General features: G+C 45.5%; 1 protein-coding gene across 1 annotated transcript in view; it reads left to right on the top strand.

The window, feature by feature from the left end:
• MAN2A1 (mannosidase alpha class 2A member 1) overlaps positions 1-26,394 on the top strand; it is a gene marked incomplete in the record, with an annotated part of 1,886,421 nt that overhangs the window by 1,798,838 nt on the left and 61,189 nt on the right.

The following is a 26,394-nucleotide window of genomic DNA, read 5'->3' as shown; positions in this document are numbered from 1 at the left end:
ATTTTCAGTGTCATGTTCCATCTTTGGGTCCTACAACAAGGAAATATACGTCTCCTGTCACCTTGCAGATTCTGTGCTTCAGCCATTCAAAAAACAATTTTATATATTTATTTACACACACACACACACACACACACACACACACACACACACACACACACACAAATATATATATGTAAAATAGAGCTTGATGTGGCAGAGCTGAAGATATTAAGATTTGCACTGGGTGTGACGAGGATGAGCAGGATTAGGAATAAGTATATTAGAGGGTCAGCCCAGGTTGGAAGGTTTGGAGACAAAGCCAGAGAGGCAAGATTACATTGGTCTGGACATGTGCTGAGGAGGGGGTGCAGAGTATATTGGGAAAAAGATGCTAAGGTTGAAGCTGCCAGGTAACAGGAAAAGAGGAAGGCCTAAGATAAGGTTTATGGAAGTGGTGAGAGAGGACATGCAGGTGGTTGGTGTGACAAGAGCAAGATGCAGAGGACAGGAAGAAATGGAAACAGTTGATATGCTGTGGCGACCCCTAACGGGAGCAGCCGAAAGATGAAGAAGAAGGTAAAATATGGATCCCTATCAGATGATAGAAACGTCATATGACTGAAACTCATTTGACCAAGACCGTAAGATTGAAATTTCAAAATACTGAAAAATCACTTGACTGAAACCCATAATACTGAAATCTTACAATGCTAAATTTCAACATACCGAATTGTAAAGTGGGTGATATAAAGCCAGAATAGTATATAATAGTATATAGTATATAATATAATATATATATATATATATTATATATAAATGGGCGATTTCCACCAACCGCTTTCTCATAGCAACGCACATTCCGGGACAGTCCAACATTCTAGCGGACAGGCTCAGTCGTACTATCCTGACTCCTTACGAGCGGTCTCTCAACCACCGAGTTGCAGAGCAAGTATTTGCCTGATGGGGGCAACCTTGTTGCGATCTTTTTGCCTCTCCTTCAAACACGAAATGCAATGATTACTTCGCTCTTATCCCCCCTCCGGGGGAGTCCCCGAGAGACTCTCTAGTTCATGCTTGGCCTCCCGGTCTGCTTTATGCTTACCCTCCTCTTCCCCTGATGTTGAAATTATTACAGAAAGCCAGGCAGCTGGGGAGCAAAATGATCCTCATTGCCCCATTCTGGCCTCGTCAGACGTGGTTCCCTTACCTATGGTCTCACCTAGTGTATCCACCATGGATTCTGGATCCCATTCCGGATCTCCTCTCGGTCTTCCGACCCCGAACCTGGTCAACCTCAAGCTGACGGCTTGGTTGCTCCAGTTCCACTCCTCATAAGGACTCCCGGGATCTCATCACCAGTCAAAGCCATTCTTGTAGCAGCTCACAAGCCTTCCACCAGGAAGGTTTATCGGAGTAAGTGGAAATGCTTCACCATTTGGGCAGAACACCTTCGTTTAGACCCTTTTACAGCCCCGATATCATCGATTCTAGATTTTCTAACCTCTCTCTTTCACCAGGGGGCTAGTTCTTCCACAGTCAAGGTACAACTGGCAGCAATCTCATACTACCATGTGGGGCAAGAGTCTGGCCCTCTTATCAATTCCAAACTGTGTAAGACCTTCCTCAAGGGTACCTTCCTCCTTAGGCCTCCAGTTAAAGAGGTGGTACCTCCATGGGATTTATCCTTAGTCTTGCAGGCCTTGACTGGTCCCCCATTCGAACCGGCGGCCACGGTTGATCTCAAATTTCTCTCTTGGAAGACAGCCTATTTGGTGGCCATAACTTCAGCCAAAAGGGTATCTGAATTGCAAGCCCTTTCTGTCAAACCACCATATCTGGTTTTTCACCCAGATAGGGTTTACCTCCGAATCAACCCGTCCTTTCTACCTAAGGTATCTTCAGAAGCGAACATCAATCAATCTCCCAGTGTTTTTCCCCAACTTTCATAACAAAGGAGAGTACAAGCTACATTCCTTGGACGTACACAGACAACTACGTTCTTATATCCATAGAACTGCTGATCATAGGCAATCCGATCAGTTGTTTATCTCCTTTGCCAAAAGTAATTTCGGAAAATCAGTTTCTAAGGTTTCTCTCTCTCGATGGATCTCGAGTTGTATTCTTTTAGCATATCAGAGCTCGGGGAGGCCTGCACCTCAAGGAGTCCATGCTCATTCTACTAGGGCCAGTGCCACTTCTGCGGCCTTTCAAGCTAGGGTTCCACTGGATGACATTTGTTCCACAGCCACTTGGGCTTCATCTCACACCTTTATCAGCCACTATAAAATAGATGTTGTTTCCCGAGGTAGAGCGTCCTTTGGCTCTGCGGTGCTCCGGAATATCCTTCCATGAGGGCCACCCAAGACTTAGGTAGCTGGGGACTCTGTCCCACAGGTTGCTGACAAATGAAGTTCCTACTTCAGATTAAGAAGTTATGTACTCACCATAACGTTCCATCTGAGTAGGTATCTTCATTTGTCTGCAACCATCCCCCCCTCCTTCCCCCTGACCGATATGATCGTTCTTGTGTTATTAGCATATGTTCCCATTGGGACACCTTTTATCTGTTGTGCTATGGGGCAAATTTGATCTGAGGTCAGTTAGGGCAGGCAGGGGGGTTATGGGTAAGGGGGAGGAGCTAGGAGCTCGGATCTATGCTATGATAGAAGTTGCCGGCTCGGATCCAAGATCGGATCCGTATCCCACAGGTTGCAGACAAATGAAGATACCTACTCAGATGGAAAATTATGGTGAGTACATAACTTCTTATTTCTGAAAGGGAAGGCACAGTCTTCCTTCCAGGATATTCAGGAGGATTCCTCTTCCAGGGAATGGGGAAGAGGTTTCAATGGTAGATGTTACCCTAGGAACAGGGGAGGCCCCCAAAATCAAGGTTCCAGAGAACCCTTCTCTGGGAAACCTTTGCAGTGTCCCTGAGACATTGCCAAACTGTCCTTCCCTGGAGGCAGTCGAGGGTCGGTTATCTTTGCATGCTCTAGCCTGGGCAAGCATTACAAACAATCAGTGGGTGCTAGCGATTATATCCAGGGGCTATTGCATTCCCTTTTCGGAAGTTCCCCCAAAATCCAGAACCCCTCTGGACATGCCACTCAGTCAGGAAGAGTTGGCCCGACAGGAGGTTGCGAACCTTCTTCAGAAAAGAGAAATCCAAGAGGTTCCCGCAGGGCAGAGAGGATCCGGAACTTATTCCTGCTTCTTTTTAGCTCCAAAGAGAACAGGGGACCTACATCCTATTTTGGACCGCAGTCGCATGAATCTGTTTGTACAGAAGTCAAAGTTTCGGATGGTCACTGTGCAGTCGATTGTGCCCTTCTTGCACAGCAATGACTGGATGTGCTCAGTGGACCTCCAGGACACGTACTACCATATAAAGATGGCTCGACGGTCCAGAAGGTTTCTCCATTTTCGCCTGGGAGACGATCATTTTCAGTTCAGGTGCCCACCCTCTGGTCTCACCTCAGCCCCCCCCCCCCCCAGGTGTTCACCAAATGCATGGCAGTGGAGGCAGCTCATCTCCGGCTGCAGGGAATCCAGGTTTTCCCCTATTTGGATGATTGGCTCCTGACAGCCCCTACAAGGCATCAACTATTGGACAACATTCACACGGTACTCTCCCTGTTTCATCAGTTGGGCATTACAGTGAACATGGCCAAATCCTCCTTGATTCCAATCCAACGTTTGGAGTTTATAGGCACTCTGTTAGATAACACCATGCAGATCGCTGCCCTCCCTCTTTGCTGGGTGTCTCTTATTCGCACCCAGGTTCAGGTTATGCTAGAGCAAACTCGCCCGCCGGCTTCACTCATTCTCAGGGCTCTAGTATCCATGGTGTCTGCCATTTATTTGGTACCAATGGTGTGGTACCATATGAGAGTTCTTCAGTGAAACTTTGCAGTTCAGTGGTCAGCGTTGCTGCATCCCCTGTCTTTCACCACTCCTCTCACCCCAGTGTGTTGAAGGCATCTTTCGTGGTGGATTCATTCACTGGATCTTCAGTTGGGCAGGTCATTCATTCCACCGATTCCTATGGCGACATTCACCTCGGCCGCTTCCTTCCTAGGATGGGGGGAACATTTCCAGGGACAGATGGTCCAAGGGATGTGATCGCCATCAGAGACCAAACTGCACATTAACATTCTGGAAATGAGGGTAGTCCTTCTGTCATTACAAGCCTTTCAAGATTGCCTCCCTCTGGGAACAACTGCAGTTCTATCAGACAACATGGCTGCTGTCTGGTATATAAACAAGCAAGGGGGCACACATTCTTATCTGGTTTGTTGTTAGGCCATGAGGGTCTGGGAATGGGCGTTGACCACGGGGCACTTTTTCATTGCAACACACATTCCCAGAGCATCCAACATGTTGGCAGACAAATTGAGCAGGGCTAATTTGACCCCTCATGAGTGGTCCCTGAATCCAGTGGTGGCCCAACAGATCTTCCATCTGTGGGGTTACCCGAGCTGCGATCTGTTTGCATCTCCTCTCAACTACAAGTGAAGTAACTTCTTTCCATTGATCCCCCCAGAGGGGGAATCCCCCAGGGACGCACTCACCCATGATTGGCTTCCGGGTCTCCTGTACGCCTTTCTTCCTTTGCCTTTAATTTCCAGAGTACTTCAGAAAGCCAGATGCCTCAAGAGTCAATTGATCCTCATTGCCCCTTCTGGCCTCGGCAGGTGTGGTTCCCCCTTCTACAGTCTCACTTGAGGCATCCACGCTGGGTGCTCGATCCATTCCCGGATCTTTTGTTTCACCAGTCTCTTCTTCCGCTCCTGAACCTTCAGACCTTACATCTGACAGTGTGGTATGTCCACTTTCAGTGATTTTGGCTAAGTCCAGGCCATCTTCACCCATAAAGGATATTATTCTTGCTTCCCAGAGGTCTTCCACTAGGAGGATTTATTCCAGTAAATGGAAGAGGTTTTCATTTTGGGCTAAGAGTAAGAATCTGGACCCCTTTTCTGCCTCTATTCCCGAGATACTTCTCTTTTTGACCTCTCTTTTTTTAGGGAAGGGGCCAGTTTTTCCACGATCAAGGTTCAATTAGCAGCAATTTCAAATTTTTACCTTAGTGGTGATTCTGCCTTTTCCTTGCACCTCTGTAAGGCCTTTTTAAAAGGTTTTTTTCTAGTACGTATTCCACTGAAGCGTACTGCTCCTCTGTGGGATTTAACTTTTGTCCTACAGGCATTAATAAAGCCTCCCTTCGAACCAGCGGCCTCTTGTCATATTAAATTTCTTTCTCTGAAGACTGCCTTTTTAGTGGCAGTAACTTCGGCAAAGAGAGTTTCGGAGCTGCAAGCTGCCCTACTTAGTATTCCATAAGGACAGAGTATCTCTGAAGCCAGATCCATCTTTCATGCCTAAAGTGGCCTCAACAGTGAATCTCAATCAATGCATTCATCTTCCCTTATTTTTTCCTAACTATTCCAATAAAAGGGAATACATCCTGTACACCTTAAATGTTCACCGTCAACTTCGCTTTTATCTGCATAGAACGCAAGAGTTTAGACATTCAGACCAGCTATTTTTAGCCTTTTCTATGAATAGATAGGGCCAGGGGAATTTCGAAAATCACGGTCTTCCGCTGGATTTCGCAATGTATTTCCTTCATTTATTCTTCAGAAGGTATTCCTTTGTCTGCACTAGTGAGGGCACACTCCACCAAGGGTGGTTTCTACCTCAACTACCTTTGCCGATCGTCAGTCTTTAGATGATATTTGTGCAGCAGCAACATGGTCTTCTCCTCGCACATTCATTTCCCACTGTAAGTTGGATTTGGTTTCTAGAGGAAGGGCTTCCTTTGGCTCCACGGTTCTTCGGCATGTCCCTCCTTGAGACCTCCTAAGATTTAGGTAGCTGGGGATGCTGACCCTAATGTGAGGAATGGTAACTAGATAACATCAGATTTATAGTTATGTACTTACCATAACTTGGCATCTGTGTTATCTGTAGTCACCATTCATCTCGGTCCCACCCTAGGGCCCCCTTCCTAGAAGACAAGTTGGATTATGGTGGTCCTGTGTTACTGTTAGTGCTTTGGTCTGTCTTCTTTCCTTATGCAAACTCAATCTAAGGGAGTGGAGGGCAGCAGAGCATTATGGGAGGGGAGGGGCTGGAGCTAAGCTGTTGTCTTGTGTATGCAAGCTCGGATCCAATACCCTAACATGATGAATGGTGACTACAGATAACACAGATGCCAAGTTATGGTAAGTACATAACTATAATTTTACCCCTTCTCTCAGGCTTCCTCAGACCTTCACGATTCTGAAGGGAAGACCTCGGCCCTCTCTTTACTGGGCTGTACTTCTGAAGTAGCCCACCACTCTACTAAATGTAGTTACGATGCAGCTTATGCCTCCTCTAGAGCTGCTTCTTTTGGTTCTGTTTCACAACATTACTCTTGACTTTGTCTCCAGCCTTTGTCTGATGATATTAAGGCTAAGCTGTTGGATGCTTCTCTTGATAATAAAAACCTGTTTGGATCTGTGGCTGCTGAGCTTTAACTCTCTGCAGGATAAAGTTAAGGCCTTTCAGGAATTGAAGCATATATTTGTTTCTCTTATTCTTAAGTTCCACAGAAATTATCTATATAAATCTGCTTTTCTGTGCAGACAGCATTGCCCTCCTCCCAAAGGTAAAAAGGGTTCTAGATCAGTTCCTGCGAAGTCTACTCAGACTCCCACTTCTCAGAAACCTCCTTTTCAAGACAAGCCAGGTTCTGACTGTTTGCTTCCCCCCTTCCTAAGCTAGGTTCCCTTATCTCTCTATATATTCTTGTCCCTTCCCAGTTGGTTGGGTATCACTCAAAACTCTTGGGTTCTGTCCATCCTCCATCAGGGGTACTTAATGGTTTGGAAATACCTTCCTCCTTTTGTGGGCTTCCCTAATCTCCTTAGGAACAGCTTCCTTTCTTCACAGCTAATGGATTGATTAATACTCAAATCCGAAACAACTTTGGGTAAAAAGGATGGGTTAGTCCGAAGTGACACACTCTCTTTGTGGAAAACTATGTACGGGCGTTTTATGCACAAGGCCTGTAATTCCGATATTCATCTTGCTGAGGTAATTGCTTCCAAGAATAAAGTTTTCCAGGACAGAAAATTCATATCCCAAGTGTCAGCAGGCTCAAAGGGAGGATGAGTCAAAGTTTGTAGGACTAGCGTCAAATTCCAAGGTTCAATTGCTCTTTGAAGGGTGGTCTAATATATGTGACTCCTTTCAAAAAGGTCTTACAGAGACGGTGAGATATTAAGAGGAATCCTGGAAACCATTGTAAAAGTTTGAGATAGTTGCCAAGTGGACATGAATAGTGGAAGCTGCAGCACCTGAATGTAGGAGATTTGATAGATATTCCAAAACCGAGCTAATCGAAGCTGAAAAGGGGTCTAGTCCCTTCTCCCGAGAACAAAAAAATGAATCTTTTCTATTTGCTAAGATAAATTTTCCTGGTGGATGGTTTATGGGCAGCCAGAAGAATTTTCATACAGGGGAAGATAAGATTATTTTGCCTGGCAATTACTAGAAGTGGAGGAACCAAGCTGTCAGGTTGAGGCCCGATGGGTTGGATGGATCAATCCTTGTGGGTGTGACAGTAATCCCGGAGTTGGATCCCGAGTCCACTGGCAGTGGACCAGGTGAGGCCAAAGGAAGAGGAACCAAACTCGTTGGGGCCAATAGGGTGCAATGAGGACTACTTTGTTTCTCAACCGTAGAGCTTTCTTTAGAAATTGCAGGATCAGAGGAAAAGGAGGAAAGGCATAAAGTAGTCCCGTTGGGCAATCGTGTACTAGTGCGTCCTTCGGGAACTCCCCCTGAGGGGGGATTAGGGCAAAAGAGCTGCTGCATTTGTGGTTGGTGGGAGATGCGAATAGATTGCAGCAAGGTTGACCCCAGTGACTGAAGATCTCTGCCGCTTTGACAGGATTGAAGGATCACTCATGAGGCAGGAGAATGCATCGGCTCAGCTTGTTCACAATCACTTTGGAATCCCCGGGAATGGCGTTGCTATCAGAAAGTAGTTGGAAGATATCGCCCATTGTGAAACTCTCATGGCTTCTCAACACAATGGGTAGGATTTGGTTCCCCCCATTTGTTGATATACCAGACGACCAACATGTCTGACTGGATAGCAATTGTCCCTGACAGGCGGACATATTGGAATGCTTGCAACTCCAGAAGCAACAGCCTCAGTTCTAGGACTCTGATATGCAAGTTGACCTCCACGATAGACCAAGTGCCTTGGACCGTCTTTCCCTGATGATGCACCCCCCCTCCCCCATCAGGGATGCATCCGTGGTCACTACGGCTGTGGGCTGAGAAGGGGTGACTCCACAGTTCCTTATTCTGGCTTCATCCACCAGTTTAAGTCTTGATTGCAGCGGTTTGTTATGCGGATCGGAAAGGACATAGGATGCGTTAAAGGGGACCACTGTGATACTAGCAGCCATTGTAGGAGTCTCGTGTAGTCTTGCTAGAGGAACTATAGTAATCATTGCCATTGATTCTAGGACTGAAGGACTGCACGAGCTGGAACCTCATCCTGAGAGAGTATAACTTGGAGTTGAGATCTTAGTTTTTGGAGCCTGTGAAGTGGGAGAGCCTTTTAGCATGAGGTACCATTCAAGCTGTACCCTCTTTTCCAGGAGGGAAAGGGGGGTTTATTCCAGAATGTTTCTGGTTGCCAGGAAGTAAAGCACCTGGAGACCCATTCTGAACCTCTCTCAGCTCAACATCTTTCTGAAGATCCCTTCCTTTCAGATGTTATCCCTTCAAACTCTTTTATCCCCCCCCAGGCTTTCCTGGTCTCCCTTCTCCCTGTATCTCAAGGATGCTTATCTTCACATCCCAGTTCATCCCCTTTTCAGGAATTTTCTTCTTTGCATTTTCACTTCTCTGCTTTGCCCTTTGGGCTTTCTGGTGCCCCATTGGTTTTCATCAAATGCCTTGCTCCTGTGATTGCTTTTTGCAAGGTGAGAGGGGTTCAGATCTTTCCTTATTTAGATGACCTACTCATTCAGGCTTCCTCCCAGAGACCTTGCTTCAGCACCTCCACTATACCGTTTGTCTGTTGCAAAGCCTGGTGTTTACGATAAACTTCTCGAAATCAGTCCTGGTTCATTCTCTCAAGATCATGTATTTCTTGGTTGCAAGCTCCAGATAATTAATTTGCTGGTTTCCCTGCCTCCTCACAAGGCTGTTTCTCTTCTCACCTTTTTTCAATCCCTTCTTTCTTGAGTTTCAGTTACAGCCAGGGAGTTTCTAAGGGCACTAGGATTCATGTCTTCCGCCATTCCTATGCTACCTCTAGCCAGGCTTCACATGCGAAAACTACAGTGGTTCCTAAAGTCGGTATAGCTCCAACACTGTTATTCTCTAGATTTTCTAGTGCCTCTTCTTCCATGCCTCAAGTTCAAGCTTCAGCGGTGGATTCATCAGCTCTTTTTCAATCCTCAGTCCCCTCTCAAGGATTTTTCTCAGTTGCTTCAGACATGGGGTGGGAAACTTCTTTCTGTTCCTTCATGGTCGAGGGTCTTTCACCCCCTCATCAGAGGTCAGACCACATCAGTATCAAGGAGATGAGAGCACTCTTTTTCAACATGCAAACCTTTCATTCCCCTTTTTTCCAGAACCTCTCAGCCTCTTTACAGACAATACCACAGTGATGTGGTACATCAGCAAGTAAGGCAGGGAGGGGGTCCTACCTTCTTTGCAGGCTAGCTCTTTAAGTTTGGGATCTAGCTCTCTAGTATCAAGTGACTCTTCAAGCTGCATACATTCCTTCAGAGGAAAATATAGTGGCAGACTCTTTGAGCAGATCTAAAACACAGGTTCACGAATGGATGCTTCACAGAGATGTGTTTCTGGACATTGTTCATCAGATGGGTGCTCCTCAGGTAGATCTTTTTGCACCCCCTTTGAACAGAAAACTTCCTCTTTTTTGCACTAGAGATCCAAGTCCACTGGCTTGAAAGGTGGACACCTTATCTTTTTCTGGGAAAGGGGATGTTTCTCTATGCTTTCTCTCACCTTCCTCTGATTCTGAGGATCCTGCTGAAGAAAGTAGGACTTCACCAAAATCTTGTTGGTGACTCTCTTTTGGCTCAGACAGCATTGGTTTATTCTTCTTCTGCACTTAGCCTAGGACAGTCATCACAAGTTACCAAACAGGGTGAAACTACTCACACAAAACAAGGAGTCTTTCATCCATCCTCACTTGTCTAATCTTTGGCATTTTAGGTGATAGGGTTTTGATCCCTTTTAGGCACCTTTTTCTGAGGACATGCTTAGGGTTCTGCAGGAGGCCAGGAAACCGCTACCAGGAAATCCTGTATGTCCAAATGGAAGAACTGTTCTGTTTGGTGCCTTGCTTGTAGCCAGGATCCTCTTTCTGTCGAGATCTCTGTGATACTCTCTTTGGTGAATTGCTTCATGCTGGGTTTACATATTCTTTTGTTAAAGCTCACCTTTCAGCTATTTCTTCTTGTCTACTGTTTACACTTCCTCTAGGTCTGAGGTCAAGCAATTTCTTAAAGGCATCCTTCATGTGAGACCTCCCAGGAAGCCTAATTCCACCTTCCTGGGACCTTAATTTTGTTGTTAAAAATTGACTCAGGCTACTTTTGAGCCTGCATATTCAGCTTCCTTATAACATTGTACATGGTCCTTACTTATTATTTTATTTATTATTTTATTTTACATTTTGTTGACTGGGCTAGTCTAACTGGATATATGTCCATTTTAAGTAGAGGCCCGGGGAGAAAAGCTCCAAGCACTAGAAGTTCATAGTTAGTTCATAGTTCTAGTACTAGGCTAACTGCCCTTGTGGACCATTTTAAACCTAGCCAATTACCCCATGTGAGAATCAAATCCTGCACCTTGTGGCTATAAGGCAAACACCTTAACAATTATGCCAACCTTATAGTGACAAAGAATACAGTATTTAGTAAATAGTCAAGTTACAGTACATTGTCTGTGTTGGCAAGAACAAAAATAGTAATAATTCATTTAGTAGGTTGAAGTTAATATCAATAACAGAGAGATAAACAAAGACAATAATATATATAATTTTTTTTTTTTTTTTTTTTTTTTTTTTTTAGATTACAAAGTAAGCATCAAAGTAATAGTATGGAAGAGAAGTGTAGAGAGAGCAAGAAGGTATGCTAAGAGAGTGTCTGAACCCCAAGTTCTTATGGCTGTTCCTCCTTTTTTAGTTTTTCATAGGTTCAGGGTGTCTCTTTGTACTAATCCTCCTTTTATACCCAAGGGTGTTAATGAATTGTCTCTTAATCAGTCTATTAATTTGTCATCCTTTTTTCCTTCTCAACAGTTGGCTAGTGAGAATGCTCTTCACACCTTGGATTTGCATAGACAGCTCAAGACTAAGATCATTTGCAAGGTCAAACAGCTTTTTATTTCCTTTCATCCCAGATCTGTGGGTTTGGCTGTTTCTAATCAAACCATTTCTTCTTGGATCTCTAAGGCCATTTCTTTTTTATTATTCCTCTCATAGGAAAAGCCTTTCTGCCTCTGTAAAATATCATTCTACCAGGACCATGGCTTCCTGTGGTGCTTTTTTTTCAAAGGGCTTGGTACCATTTCCATCTTGAGGCTGATACTTGGACCTGTGTCCATACCTTTACTAAGCATTACAAATTGGATATTTCCAGAGCAAGAGCTGGTTTTGCCAGAGCTATCCTGCATGGGTTTCTTGAGGGCTGTTCTGCACCTTCCTCCTTCCAAGTTTCCTTTTGAGCTTTTGTACTCTCCCTAGAGTACTGCAACAGTGATGAAGGACATAGTACAGTTGTGTAAAATCTTACCATAACAGTCTATGTCCTTCTCTTCACTATTGCAATATTCTCTTCCTCCTGCCCCTTCTGCTCTGCGCTTTTCCTTTTTCTCATTCTGGATGCATATGTTCCTCCTATTTCCTAGGACTGTGGTTCCTCTTGGGGCTATTCAGTTCTGAGGTATGTACAGCCGTACATCATCTTTATGCCCTACACCTTAAGTGGGGAGCATACGTGTGACTTGCAACATCTATAAAATCCTAAGGCATTCATTTACTGGCCGGACATTGGGCTACCCTTGGCAGGGAATCCCTTTAGTAACGAGTACTGCAACAATGAAGAAAAGGACATCTGTTGTTATGGTAAAATTTTGATTTTATGCAACTGTACTTTTTTTGCCTTAGGGTATGACAGGGCCTGATGATACCATGTCCTCTTCCCCTCCCACAGAGGAAATCTCATTTGAAGATTCTCTTTGCTGAAAGGAGGTATCAGGTGGCCAGAAATAGTACATTGATTTGCTGGATCTCAATGCCCCTAAATCGCTAGGGAGTTTGAGTGGCTGCCTGCAAGGACCCTGATGTGGGAGGGAAAAATTCTTGTCCTGTCCTGCTACCCAGAGAATGGCAGAATTGGGTGGTGGGTCCCATTTTTGCAGCCCCAGGCCTTTGCTGGGGCACCATCAAATGGGTAATAAAATGTAGTTCATGCTTAGTTGTGCATTTTGGGAGGTAATTGCAGTAGAAACAGCCCTTTGCGCCCCTCAGGTGTCACATTCTCACCCTCAAATAATGAAGGTTCTACTTTGTACCCATTCTCTTCTTAGGCTTATATGAATTATTTGGAGGGAAGTACACTTCCCCCCCCCCTCTTGAGTGGAATATCCTTGTATGTGGGCATCACCCATCCCCGATCCGTCTACTGCAGCACATCCATGACTCGGGGCCTATTTTCTTCAGTCACTTGGTATATTTCATTGGCAGCGTTCAGAACTGGGAACTGTGTGTTCCAGACTGCATAATCCCTCCTCCCAGGTCCAGCATGGTTCAGTAAAACAAGCTGATGAAGGTCCACAGGCTCTCAGTGTACTATGGCCTTCCAGTTCAGGCCGTGAACATCAGACAGTTATTTGAAATTGGATGGGACCTGAACACAAGGATTTAGGAAGGCATCAGTCAGGACAATGGCTTGATACCAGCACTGAGCTTGGCGAAGGCCTGTGGGATGCTAGGACTGAGCTTGGTGAAAGTCTGTCAGATCTCTGCACTGCTATTTGCAGGTGCATATCCAGACACCATCACCTTGTTGCTGGACAGCTGCAGAGTGCCATTTGCATGTTTGACCCCTATGCACATTGTTCATACACAAGCACATCCATTCCAGAGACTTGGGGTTTAGGAGTAGGTTTTCCCTCACTTTTTCTTTCTACAGGAAGTGAAAGGTCCAGAAACTATTAGCTCAGAGACAGTTAATGATAATGAGTCTACCTGCATCACATTTTGCCAGATGACCCCTCTTCTGGAGAAAAACTGAAGCTCCTAAATTCACTGTGGACTGTCCTGTCCCCCCACCCAATTTTTTCCTTGAAGAAATATCTAAACTTTTAGGGCCCATTTTCAAGGGTGTCATATATGGAGCATAGAAGAACTTGGACCTCTTATAGTTTCCTGGAAGGTGGATCCTGAGATACTGAACATCTTCAGCAAGCATTATCAAGTACATGGGCAGGATTCACGATGGCTTGCACGGAGTCTAAGAGTAGTGTAAGACTCCATGCAGCCATCGCGATCCAGGAACAGCCTGTATGTGCGTGTAAGAGAGCACCTAAAACGGCTCTTACACGGACAGGGCGTGGATATGCTAATTACCTCACTTGCAGCCGATAGGCATGCAAATGAGGTAATTTCGCGATCCAGGAAGCAGAAACCTGCCCATGTAAGTGCCGTGTTATCTGCAGAAATGTACTCAGTTGATAACTGAGTACCGTTCTGCAAATAACAAAATGGAGCCTTGTCAGCTCCAAATAAAGGTTGCAAATGTCCCAGGCAGCATGCCAATGGCCAAATATGTGGCCACTGGCAACGTACCCCGATGCAAACATAAAATAAATGTTTTTTTTTTTTCGGCAATCGCCGATGTTTAAACGTACCGCAGCGCTGCGCAAACGGGCTGCGCTATAAAAAAACAGAAAAATAAAAAAATGCAGCCCACAAACGTGGGTTTATGCAAAGCATGAATTTACAGTGGAAGGGCATAGCAGGCTAAAAAACATGGCCACCGAGTAGGGGTTGCTAAGGGGGGAAGCTGAGTGTAAGACATGTAACTAAGCATTAGTAGGCAATCCTATGTAAATGAGTGGTAGGATAGTGAATCGTACTGTTACATAGGAAATGAGCACATTCCGTGCAGTGTAGGAGTAGGATAAGGGGGAGTAACAGAGTAGGAGATAGGTGACATCACAGGGGGGAATGTATGAAAGAAAAGCAGCTCATTGGAGCACAGTAGCATGTGAAAGATGTCAGTCACACATCATGGAAAGAGGAATGTCAACGAGTAGGCATGGGAAAGCCAAGAAATGGAAGGTGTACACTATGGATAACACCAAAGTTTTTTGCAGGGCGTGCATGCGCGCATGTGCGCGCTGGTAGGCACGAGTAAGCTAGAGTGCTCGCGGTTAAGGCAGAATACGCATGTAGGAGCCTGTTTAAACACCTGTAAGCTTGTTTGCACTGGTGTGCGCGCGCTTTAACCCGAATAAGCAGATTCTAGTCCGTCTAAGCATGTGTGCACGCATGTTAGCTGCTGTGAGCATGATGTTCTTCATCCCACATTGCTGCAGTCCTAACACTTGGGTAGTCCGCTGTCCCAGTCGGCCCGAATACCAAAGTATATGGCTGACGTCGGTCAAGGCGCATTAGTCTGACGTCAGGGTACAAATGCGCATGACCGACGTCATATCCTCAGTCTTTTTTGCCGCATGGTCCGATGCAGAAGCAGTATTGCGAGTGCAGGTTGGCGTTCTGAAATTTTCTGAAGTCGGAGTTTCAGACCGAATCAAAGTTGGCTAAGTACCCCGTTGGGAATATTTTGTTTTTCTTGCCTCAGTATTTAACGGATGTCAGAAAAAGTGAATAACTGTATTTCTTGTGGGAAACAGATACCTCATAGGGATTACCATACCTTGTGTATACCTTGCTTAGGGCCTGAGCACGACGTTGTTGGATGTCGCTCTTGTGCTAGATTTAACAAACGCACTATAAAGAGGAGATTAGACTGTGCCAGGTTAGTTTTTGGGAAGCGTTGTAATTATAAAATGCCGTCGGATGCTCCGACGCCCGCTTCGTCTAAAAAGCGCAAGGACAAAGCAGCAAAGCCTAGGTTGGAAGAACCGTCTGTCCCGGACGTCGGTTCTTTAGAAGGCTCGGTGGAGCCGGAGGTTCTGCCAGAAGTTTCTTTGGAGTCTCAGGGAGAGACTTTACTGTTACAAGATGTGTCCTCTCAGGAGGTAGGCCAGGCTGAAGGGGCTTCTCAGGTGGCTGTTCTCCCCTCCCTTCCTAAGGTGGTTAGGCCTTCCCCTTCTGTTTCCAAGGCTTCTTTGAGAGGCAGACCAGGTTTAACTTCAGTGGGTGTCTCTCCTAGTTCTTCAGGATCTTTGCCTAAGAAACATATGCTTAAAATGGCAGAAGATTTGATTACTATGATTAGAGGTTCTATGCCCCCTCCTGATAAGAGGCCTAGGGTGGAACCTGAGCTAGAGAGTTTTGAGCAGTGTTCGGAGGCTTCTGAGTCTTTGGCTGAAGACTTACAGGAGTATCCTCCTTATTCTGATTCTGATGTAGATGATTCTACTCCTTCGGCTTCTCCTCCTGAGGATTTTTCTTTTTCAGAGACTCTTCATTCCATGAGGGTGCATTTTAAATGGGAAGGTCAGGATTTCTCTGATTCCAGGAAGAGGCTTAGGGAATTTTTGTTTTTACCCCAGCGTAGGCCTTTAGCTATACCTCCTGTTTTGGATGTGGTGGAAGATGTTTTTGCAGAGGCTTCCCTGAACCCTGATTCTTTGCCTCCTGCCCCAGTTAAACCGGATAGGTATTATAGGGTGCCTGAAGCTCATAAGTATCTTTTTAAGAGTCCTAGGGCAGACCCAGAAACTGTTTCTCAGGGGCCTAAAGGTGTTAAAGCTTCTGTTGTTAAAAATCCTGTCCCTCCTGATAAAGAGGCAAGGGCTTTGGATAGATGGGGAAAAAAGGTGTATACTTCTTCCACTTTAGCCATGAGGGCTTTGAATTGCCAGTTCCACATGTTAAAATACCAAAATTATCTCCTTTCACAATTGCAGTCTAAGGTGGATGCTCTGGCGGAAGGTATTGAGTGTAAAGAGTTGCAGGATTTAGTTCATGTGTCTGAACAGGTGGGTAAGCATTCCTTGCAATGTGGTTTTGATGCTGTACAGGCCTCTTCGAGGGTGGCTGCCACGGGTTCTGTTCTTCGCAGGCACGCCTGGCTGAGGGATCAGAATTTAGCTGAGCATGTTAAGACAAGGATTTTGGATGCTCCGTTACAGTCTGATGTGTTGTTTGGTTCGCCTGTGGAAGCAGTTTTAAAGAAAATGGAGGACAAGGCTAAGTCTATGCAGACTGTTAAAGATTTTTTGCAGGTTCAGCCTCCGAGGTTTAGTAGAAATTGGCCTACTAAGGGATGGACATATCCTTCTTATGATTCCCAGTCTAGGGGTAGGTCTAGACATGGTAGGGGTAGAGCTCAAGGTTCTTTTAGGCCTAGAACAGGGAGTTCACCTGCTCAGTCTTCTGGTGAGGGCAGGGGTCAGCCCTTTCGTAAACAGACCCAATGACCTGCCTTTTCAGCTGCCAGAGCTTTCTCGTCTGGCAGCACCTTTGGGAGGAAGGCTGGCACTTTTCAAAGAAAATTGGAGTTTAATTACCCAAGACAGATGGGTATTGGATATCATTCACCACGGTTACAGGTTTTATTTCCATACCTTGCCTCCTTTCAAAGGCATGCCAGACATTCCTCCTCTACAAAGAAAAGAGGCTCACAAGCAAATTTCTCTGTTACTCCAAATAGGGGCTATTCCTGTGCCAGAATGGGGCCTAGGATTTTATTCTCGCCTGTTCCTAGTACCAAAAAGGGAACACGTGGAGACCAATTTTGGATTTATCTATCCTCAACACTTATCTGGACATTCCCAAGTTCAAAATGTTGACGTTACAACAGCTTTTACCTCTGCTGGGCAAAGATCACTGGATGGTAACTTTAGATCTCAAGGAGGCTTACCTTCATGTGCCTATCAGACTAAGTTGCAGAAAGTATCTGCGTTTCGAGCTGGAAATTTCCATTATCAGTTCTCTGCATTGCCCTTTGACTTATCTACTAAGCCCAGAGTATTCACAAAAGTTCTGGCTCCAGTGATAGCTTACTTCAGGCTAAAAGGAATACAAATCTATCCTTACTTGGGCGACTGCCTGATTCTGGCTCAAGAAAAGGAAGACCTTTTACAGCATTTGGAATATGTGATAGCAGTGCTAAGATGCCTGGGGTATTCTGTGAACGAAATAAAGTCCAGTCTAGTACCCTCTCAAGACATGTGCTTTCTGGGTGTGAGACTGAATACAGCAACCCAGATGGCCTTTTAACCCCGGACAAACAAAAGAATCTTTCCCTTTACTTCCATCAACTATCTCTTCAGTCCGGGCTGACTGCAAGGACAGTCCTTCAAGCCTTAGGGTTCATGGCATCTTGTATTCTGGTGCTTCCCAATGCCAAACTGTATATGAGGAAGCTGCAGTGGTATCTCAAAAATGTATGGACACAGCACTGCCAGGATTTGGACACTGTCATTCAAATAATACCTTGCATTCAAAAGGAATTTTTGTGGTGGGCTCAGGAATGTCACCTAAACAAGGGACTCTCTGTGACCCGGCCAGAGGCGAGTCAGATTCTAACGACAGATGCCTCAGACATAGCTTGGGGAGCTCATCTGAATGGAAAGTGGATACAAGACAAGTGGCCTGCCAGACTACAGCATCTACATATCAACATGAAGGAGATGTTAGCAGTCCAGTTTGCATTAATGGCATTCAAGGAGTTACTTCTTCCAGGGCAGGTGTTGATTCTAACAGACAACACAACTGTCATGTGGTACATCAACAAACAAGGGGGAACACATTCTTATCCTCTATGCAGGCAAGCAATGATTTTGTGGGAGACTGCGCTCAGCTTGCAACTAACTCTTCAGGCAAGGTTTCTGCCGGGAGCACAGAACTCCTTAGCAGATGTGTTAAGCAGGCAAATCATGGATCCCCACGTGTGGAAACTGGATCTTCATGTATTTCGGAAATTGACAGTGTCATGGGGAACTCCAGACAGATCTGTTCGCTTCTCCTCTAAACCACCAGCTGCCACAGTTTTGCACGAAAAGGTTTCATCACACAGCTTGGAAAGTGGATGCTCTTTCTTTCAGTTGGAAAAATCTTCATGTGTATGCCTTTCCACCTCTGCCTCTCCTCCCAAAGGTACTTCTAAAGGTCAGACAAGACAAGCCAAGGATGATTTTAATAGCTCCAGATTGGCCTCGGCAACACTGGTACCCATTACTGAGGAGTCTGGTAAGGAAGCCTCCATGGCCTTTACCTTTGATTCCACACCTATTGTCTCAGAGGGACGGTCATCTACTCAATGTCAAGCTTCACTCTCTTCATCTAACAGCCTGGCATATTCTGTTTTGAACCACAGCAGGTCTCAACTTCCTCACCAAGTTTTGAATGTGATTATGGAAGCCAGAAGACCTAGTACAAGGAAAGTGTACGCAGAAAAATGGAAGAGATTTTTATTTTGGAGTGCAGCAAAGGATTTGGAGGTTTCTGAGCCTAATTTGAGTGTGGCTCTTCAATATCTTACTGAGTTATTGGACAAAGGTTTGTCTTTCTCTTCCATTAAGATTCATGCTGCAGCAATTTCAGCTCACTATGATTGTGACCCACCATTGTTTTCTCATCCTTTGTTCAAGCAATTTCTTAGAGGGCAAAGAATATAAGACCCCCACGTGAGCTCCTACTCCTGCTTGGGATCTCAATTTTGTGTTGGAGAAACTTACTCTACAACCTTTTGAGCCTCGGCTACTGCTGAATTGAAATACTTGTCATGGAAGACTGCTTTTTGTTGGCCATTACTTCTGCAAGAAGGGTTTCTGAATTGCAGGCCCTTATGGCGGTTGAGCCTTTTTTGATTTTCCATAAGGATAGGGTATCATTACGTACTAATCCTTCCTTTATGCCTAAGGTGGTTTCTAGTGTGGCTTTAAACCAAACTATTCATTTGCCTACTTTTTATGCAGATCCCCAAAATAAGGGAAAAGATTTTGCACACTTTAGATGTACACAGGCAGTTGCGTTATTATTTAAGCAGGACTAAGGATTTTAGGCAGTCTCAGCAGTTGTTTGTTTCTTTTGCTTTGAGTTCTCAGGGCAAGCCAGTGTCTAAACAAACTATTTCTAAGTGGATTGGGTTTTGCATTGCATTTTGTTATTCCCATCATGGCAAGGAGATTCCAGCTGGGATTAGGCCTCATTCCACTAGGGCTACTGCCACTTCAACAGCATTTCTAAGGGGGGTGGCAACTAAGGATATTTTGGAGGCAGCTACTTGGAGTTCAGTACATACTTTCTCTAAGCATTACCACCTTCCTCTCTACTCTAAATCTAGGGCTGGTTTTGCCACGGCTATTTTGCAGGGCATGTTGACAGCTCCTGCTTCTTTATGATTTGCCAGCCTCCCTTACCTCTGCTTTGGGATTCTACCCAAGTGTTAGGACTGCAGCAATGTGGGATGAAGAACATAGTACAGTTTTGTACCTACCATAAATGTAGATGTTCGAAGATCCACATTGCTGCAGTCCAATTTACCCTCCCTCCTTTCCCTCTGTGTTTAGGGGTGGTTGTGTGGGTGGGGTTGTACTTTTGTAAATTTGTATATACTGTACATATTTTTGGTACAGGAGTGTTTGGTGTTTTTTGGTTTTGGCCTTATCTTTTTAGGGTCTTCTGACATCTGGGGCAAGAAAAGACTGAGGATATGACGTCGGTCATGCGCATTTGTACCCTGACGTCCTGACGTCAGACTAATGCGCCTTGACCGACGTCAGCCATATACTTTGGTATTCGGGCCGACTGGGACAGCGGACTACCCAAGTGTTAGGACTGCAGCAATGTGGATCTTCGAACATCTACATTTATGGTAGGTACAAAACTGTACTTTTTTGCTGGTATGCGTGTCGATCCCCCCTGAGGAAACAGAAGGGAAAAAGGAAGCATGAGAAATAGTAGGAAGTTAGCAGGGATTACTGGCAGAGCTAGCAGGTGAAAACAATCAGAAGAAGGCAATTACACAGGCAGAACAGTAGCCCAGCCTAGCACTTAAAACTCTGCAAACAACAGTGCAGAATGTTTCTCTCAAGAGACACTGCAACAGAGGAGTAAGCTATTAGAAGTGCAAACTGAAAAAGCTTCACTCCGACCAAAAATGCTAGGGGCTGCCATAGCTGTTATAAGGAGACATATGCAACTTGCTGAGGGTGGTGACTATGCAAATGCTGCTGGACAACCCACAGTGAGGAGACGGAGAAGATTGTACAGGCCCAGGGTCACCTACCAGGGGTTACATGAGCTGGAGATAGTGGAGCGCTATAGAGTGGACAAAGACCTCCTACAGCAAATTGTTGAGCTGTTTAGGCCTCACCTCACACACAGAGCCAACAGAGGGGAACCCATCCCAGTGGAAACCAAGGTATGTGTTGGCCTAAGAATACTAGCAATAGGTACCTTCCAGAGACCAACTGGTGATATGATGGGGATATCACAGGCATCAGCATCCAGGGTACTGCACCAGTTCCTGGATGCCATGTCAGCACGTCGGTGATCATGTATATTTCCCCAATTCCCATGAGGTATTGGCCAGCAATATGTGTCTCTTCCAGCAAATAGCAGAATACCCTGAGGTAGTGGGTGCAATTGACTGCACGCATATACGCATCAAAGCACCAGCTGGTGAGCGGGGTAGGGCCTACATTAACCACAAAGGCTTCCCCTCCATCAACTGCCAGGTCGTGTGTGATGCCCAAGGCATAATAATGAATGTGTGTGCTGGCTGCCCTGGAAGCTACAATGATTCCCATATCTGGCATCTGACGCAGCTGTACCAGACATTTGCCAATGGGGACATCCCACATGGTCACTTAGTGGGGGATGCTGGATACGCACTGGAGCCGTGGCTGATGACACCCATCAGAAATGCACACACACCTGAACAAGAACGCCATAATGAGGCACACGCACAAACACGAAATGTTATCGAGCGTGTGTTTGGGCTGCTCAAGTCATGGTTCCGGTGCATGGACACATCTGGTGGAGCCTTGCAGTACTCACCAACTACATGTACCCAAATTGTCATGGTATGTGCTATGCTACATAATATGATTCTGCGAAAACAGCTGCAGCAGGACCAGCATAGGGCTGGGCCAAACAGCCCCCCACCATTGCCAAGCCAATCACAGGTAGAGCGTGACTCAGAGGAGGAACAACCTGATCCTGCCCCAGTAGGCAGAAGGAGGCGTGCCTAGTATGCCTTGGTCTTGGTAAAGCGGCAACGCATAGCACATACACTGGCTCAGTAGGAACCCTGGAAATGATACCTCTCTCTGACTCACACATATAGTAAAAGGGATGCCTAAGTTGACACAACCTGCTTTCAAACATGTACAGGGAGTGTAGTATCTGCATCCAACATAGACAGCCCTGCAGCACCACCTGAGGCATGATTGCCATGTGTTAAGCAATGTAACACCATGTAGTGTATGCAAACTTGATGACCCTGACTAACATCCTACCCTCACCAAGCATGATGCCACAATATGAAGATGAGATGATCAATTACAATAATTGGCTTAAGTATTGCTGTTAGTCAAAGGGGATCCAATGCGTGCCAGCCTGGGATGACATGCTGAGCAAGACACGATGCTCCACCTGCTAGGGATGGTGTGCACCTATCAGTCCTGGCCTTTTGGATACTGGCAAAGGCTGTTGTCACCCCCAACGTGCCTTGAATAGGTAAGACTCAAAACACAAACCCACCTCCATAGGTATCACAAGGGATAAGAACCTAGATGTAATGCTACCCAATGCCAGAAGTCTAAACTGCAAGATGCATGCAGTCTAAACTCCCCTCAGCATGGAGAATGATATCTGTTCTGTAACAGAAAACTGGGTCAAGGCTCACAAGAGCACCCTAACACTACCAGGTTACACATCATACTGTGCTTTACAGCCCCAAAACATGGAACAAACTACAAAAGGAAGGTGACTAGCAATAATTGTCAAGGATAACCACACCTCCATGTTGGTACCACAACAAGAAGCAGCATGGACTATCCATGGTCAAGTAACAGTGGCTAAAACTGCCTCCCAGTTTGTAGCCTGCTACAGACTACCCTCCTAATGCCAGGAACTGCACTTGGCCTACGTTGGAACACATGGAAAATATCAAGCTCTCCAAACATTATATTGGGTGACTGAAAATACTCAAACATAGACTGGGAGCATTATTCTAGCTCCAACACCCTAGGCCAAAGGTTCCTAGAATTCATAAACCAAAATGCTCAGGAACAACTTACCACTCCCACAAGAGGGGTAAGCATACTGGATGTGATAATCAGCAACATGGGTACTCTATGGCCAGATGAGAAGTGTATCCCTCACTGATAAGATCAGACCATAGAGTAATCACACTGGATATTCACATCCTGACCACAGTCCCTGGCCAGAAAACCACAGTGAAAAACATGTGTAAAGCAAATATTGCACTCCTCCAAACTGATGTGGAATCCATTAAAGGCCCTGTGCCTGTGGAAAATATGGGCCACACCTCAGAACCCTTTATAAATGCATTCTATGAACACATTCAGGAATGCATGGATTATGCATTCCCAAATAAAACCAAGACCCAATTTCATACACGCAGGCATATGGCATGGTGGACCCCGGCCATTACCAAACCATGCAAGAGAATGAGGAAGCTACTACATGATAGAGCAAACCCAACAAGGGAAGTAATCTCTGATCAGTATTATGGCAATAAAATATGGCTACTCATAAAATCCACTAAGGCCAGCTACAACATGTTGAATCTGTGAATCTTGAGGCAATGTTACACCTGCCCCATGTACACAGGCAACCCCCTCCTTCCCCCAAGAAATACAAATATATGTGAGAGATGCAACCATTTATCCAAACTGGAGGCTGAGCTCTCTCAACTCACTACTGTCAAAACTAGTCAGGAGGAGAAGGTAACCACACACACCACAAACCCAGTCTCACATAGACCTATCACAACTGCAAACCAAAGACATAAACAAACAAAAACATTCCTGGACGCTCTAATTAAAAATCCACCAAATCAACAGAGGCCTCCAAAGCAGACACCCAAGCAACCACTACCTCCAATCATAGCACATGCAACACACAGTACACAAAGTCAGTGTGCCAGTCACAGCCCTTAAGGACAAACAACATGCCTGATACACTTTTGTAATAGGTGACTCCATAGTCAGACACACTGATGTCCTGCTCACCAGACTGAACAAGGAAAAGGGTACAGTAAGCTGCCTGTAGGCAGCTACAATCTGCCACATAACACAAGCACGCAGGTCACTCCAAAGCAAGTACAAATATGACTCAGTCATTGTTCATGCTGGTGTGAATGACCTGAGACGTACCTCCCTGGACTACATGAAAAGAGACATAGAGGAGCTCTCTGATTATGTAGCCCAGGCCGGTATGACTGACCCTGAGCAGCATCCTACTCTCACCAAGAATGATGCCACAGTACAAACACAGAATGATCAGCTTTAACAATTGGCTCAATTACTGGTGTCATTCCAAGGGGATCCAATGTCTGTCTGCTTGGGATGACATGCTTGACAAGCCACGCTGCTTTGCCAAGGATGGCTTGCACCTGTCACCCCTGGGCGTCTGGATATTGGCTAAGGCTCTTGCCACCTCCATAGTGCCTTTTGTAGGCAAGGCTGAAAAGACAAACCCACCTCCCTAGAAAACATAAGTGGAAAAAACATAAGGGTAATGCTGCTCAATGCCAGAAGTCTAAACCTCAAGATGCACGCTCTTGAGGCCCTCCCCAGTATGGAGAACATCGATGTCTGTGCAGTGACGGAAACCTGCATTAAGGCTCCTGAGAGCACCCCAGCACTACCAGGTTATACCTCATATTATGCTTTTCGGCCCCAAAACCTGGACCAAACCACAAAAGGAGGGGAGTATCCATATTCAGCAAAGATACCCACACGTCCAGGTTACTGACAATGCACGAAGCATCGGAGACCATCCAAGTGCAACTAACCGTAGGCAAAACTGCTGTACAGTTTGTAGCGTGCTACAGACCACCCTCTCAAACCCAGGAACCCCACTCAGCCTTCCTGAAGACACTGGAGAGTATGAATGTCTCTCCAAATACCAAACAAGGTACTCACAAATTACCACATAGGTGGTAATCCTTTACGTATGGAAGAAGTAATCCGGGACCTAGGGACACAAGTGGACAGTAACCTCTCATGTGACACTCACATTGCCAACATGGCTAGGAAGACCTTCTATATTGGCCACCTTATCATGAAAGGATTCACATCTACATTGAGAGGTCATTGTGCCCCTATACTCTTCTCTTATCAGGCCCATAATTGAGTACAATGCCCCATTTGGGATGTACCTTACCCGACACCTGCAGCAGTTAGAAAGACCTCAAAAGTACCTCACCAAGAGGATAAAGGGTCTCAAACATTTGTCATATGCTGCCTGGCTGTAGACACCCCAGCTGTATGCAGTCACATACTGCCTACTCAGAGGTGATGTATGCCTGATGTACAAGGCCATGTCCAATGCAGAATTAATGGACATGTTCCACCTCAGAAAATCCAAATCCATCAGAGCTGCGAGAGATGTCAACCTCAACACACAAATAAATAGGATGTGCTGGAGGGACAGATTCATAACCCAGAGGTTCCCTACACTCTGGAACAGAATCCCAGTCCATGTTAGGCAGAGCCCCTCACTGACTCTCTTCAACAGGAATCTTGCCAAGTGGATGGGAGATCGTAGATTTACACTGGGGGTCATCACTGTGTCACGTCTAGACAGAGGCACAGTAAAGTAAACCCTAAATGGGCATAATATTCACATAGCAAAGGGTGGCAAAAGCCACACACACTCTGGCTAGGCTTATAAATGCCCTAGGGCAGATAGCCTATTATGAACCTATGAAGATACAAATTGTACAGGACACTAAGGATAATCACAAGGCTTTCTTAACTGATGGAAGGAACCTTGGTGGGAATTCACAGATATGCTCTGAATTACTCAAATATTACAAACAATACACCAAACCCACACACATTGCCAACATCCAACCTGACAGGGTTCAGTGCAACCCCCCCCCACCAAAATGCCAAATATCTATCCTAGCAGAGTGCTGGCCCCCTGACATTGCAGATGCTGAGGTAACAACCAGCATCTTCAAAGCAAAACACACAGCATCAATGGTACGAGATGGTGTCCTGGGCTGTGTCCAACATGAACTCCAAGAAGAATGGAATGCCAAATAACACTACTGCTCAATTTCAGCCTTACCACAGGATATGTACCCAAAGAGCAGTGTACAGCAACAGTGGTCCCTCTCCACAAAGGTGGTGCCTGAATGGATACTGCAAACTATCACCCCAGAATCCTGACAAGCTTGGTCTGCAAAGCTATGGAAAGGATCATCATGGACCTCAGAAATAAAGATATTGGGGACCTACAGACACTGGACCCTACCCAGTGTGGCTTTCTTAAGGGCAGATCCTGCCCCTTAAACTTGTTTGACTCATTTGAAACAGTCATCAAGGCCATTGATGAGGGGAATGTGGTCCACACAGCCTATCTGGACCTTGCAAAAGCCTTCCATACAATACCCCACGTGTTCATTATAGATAAGCTCACCAGCTTAAATATAAACCCCTATGTCAGTAGATGGGTTGCAAACCAGCCCAAGGACAGAACTGACATGGTCAGAAATGCTACAGCCATGTCAGACTACAAACCAGCTACAACTGGCATCCCACAAGGGCTCGGTCCTGGGACCTCCCTTGTTTGGTATATATTTCCCATAGGTACAGGCCAACATGGAAGGACTGTGTCTGAACAAGTTTGCAGAGGACTACAAACTGGGCACCATATCTGACCCTCCAGCTGACACAAGCATCCTACAAAAGGGCCACATAGAAACAGACAACTGGTGCCAGAGCCATGTCATCAAGCTAATTGCAGAAAAGTGTATCGTCATCCCCTGTGGATAAACAGTAAGTGCCCACCAATTACCACATAGGTGTTAACCCATTAAGTACTTTAGAAGTAATAAGAGACCTGGGGACACAAGTTGATAGATATCTTGCATTTGACAACCATGTGGCTGTAGTGGTTACAGAAACATACCATATACCCACCTAATCATGAAGGTAGTCAGATCTAGATCAGGGGAG

The sequence above is a fragment of the Protopterus annectens genome, chromosome 2.part2 (assembly GCF_019279795.1).
Source record: "Protopterus annectens isolate FY-2018-M chromosome 2.part2, PAN1.0, whole genome shotgun sequence".
NCBI classification, from domain to species: domain Eukaryota; kingdom Metazoa; phylum Chordata; order Ceratodontiformes; family Protopteridae; genus Protopterus; species Protopterus annectens.
Note: the sequence above shows the minus strand (reverse complement) of the source record. Positions and strands in the feature narration are given on the sequence as shown.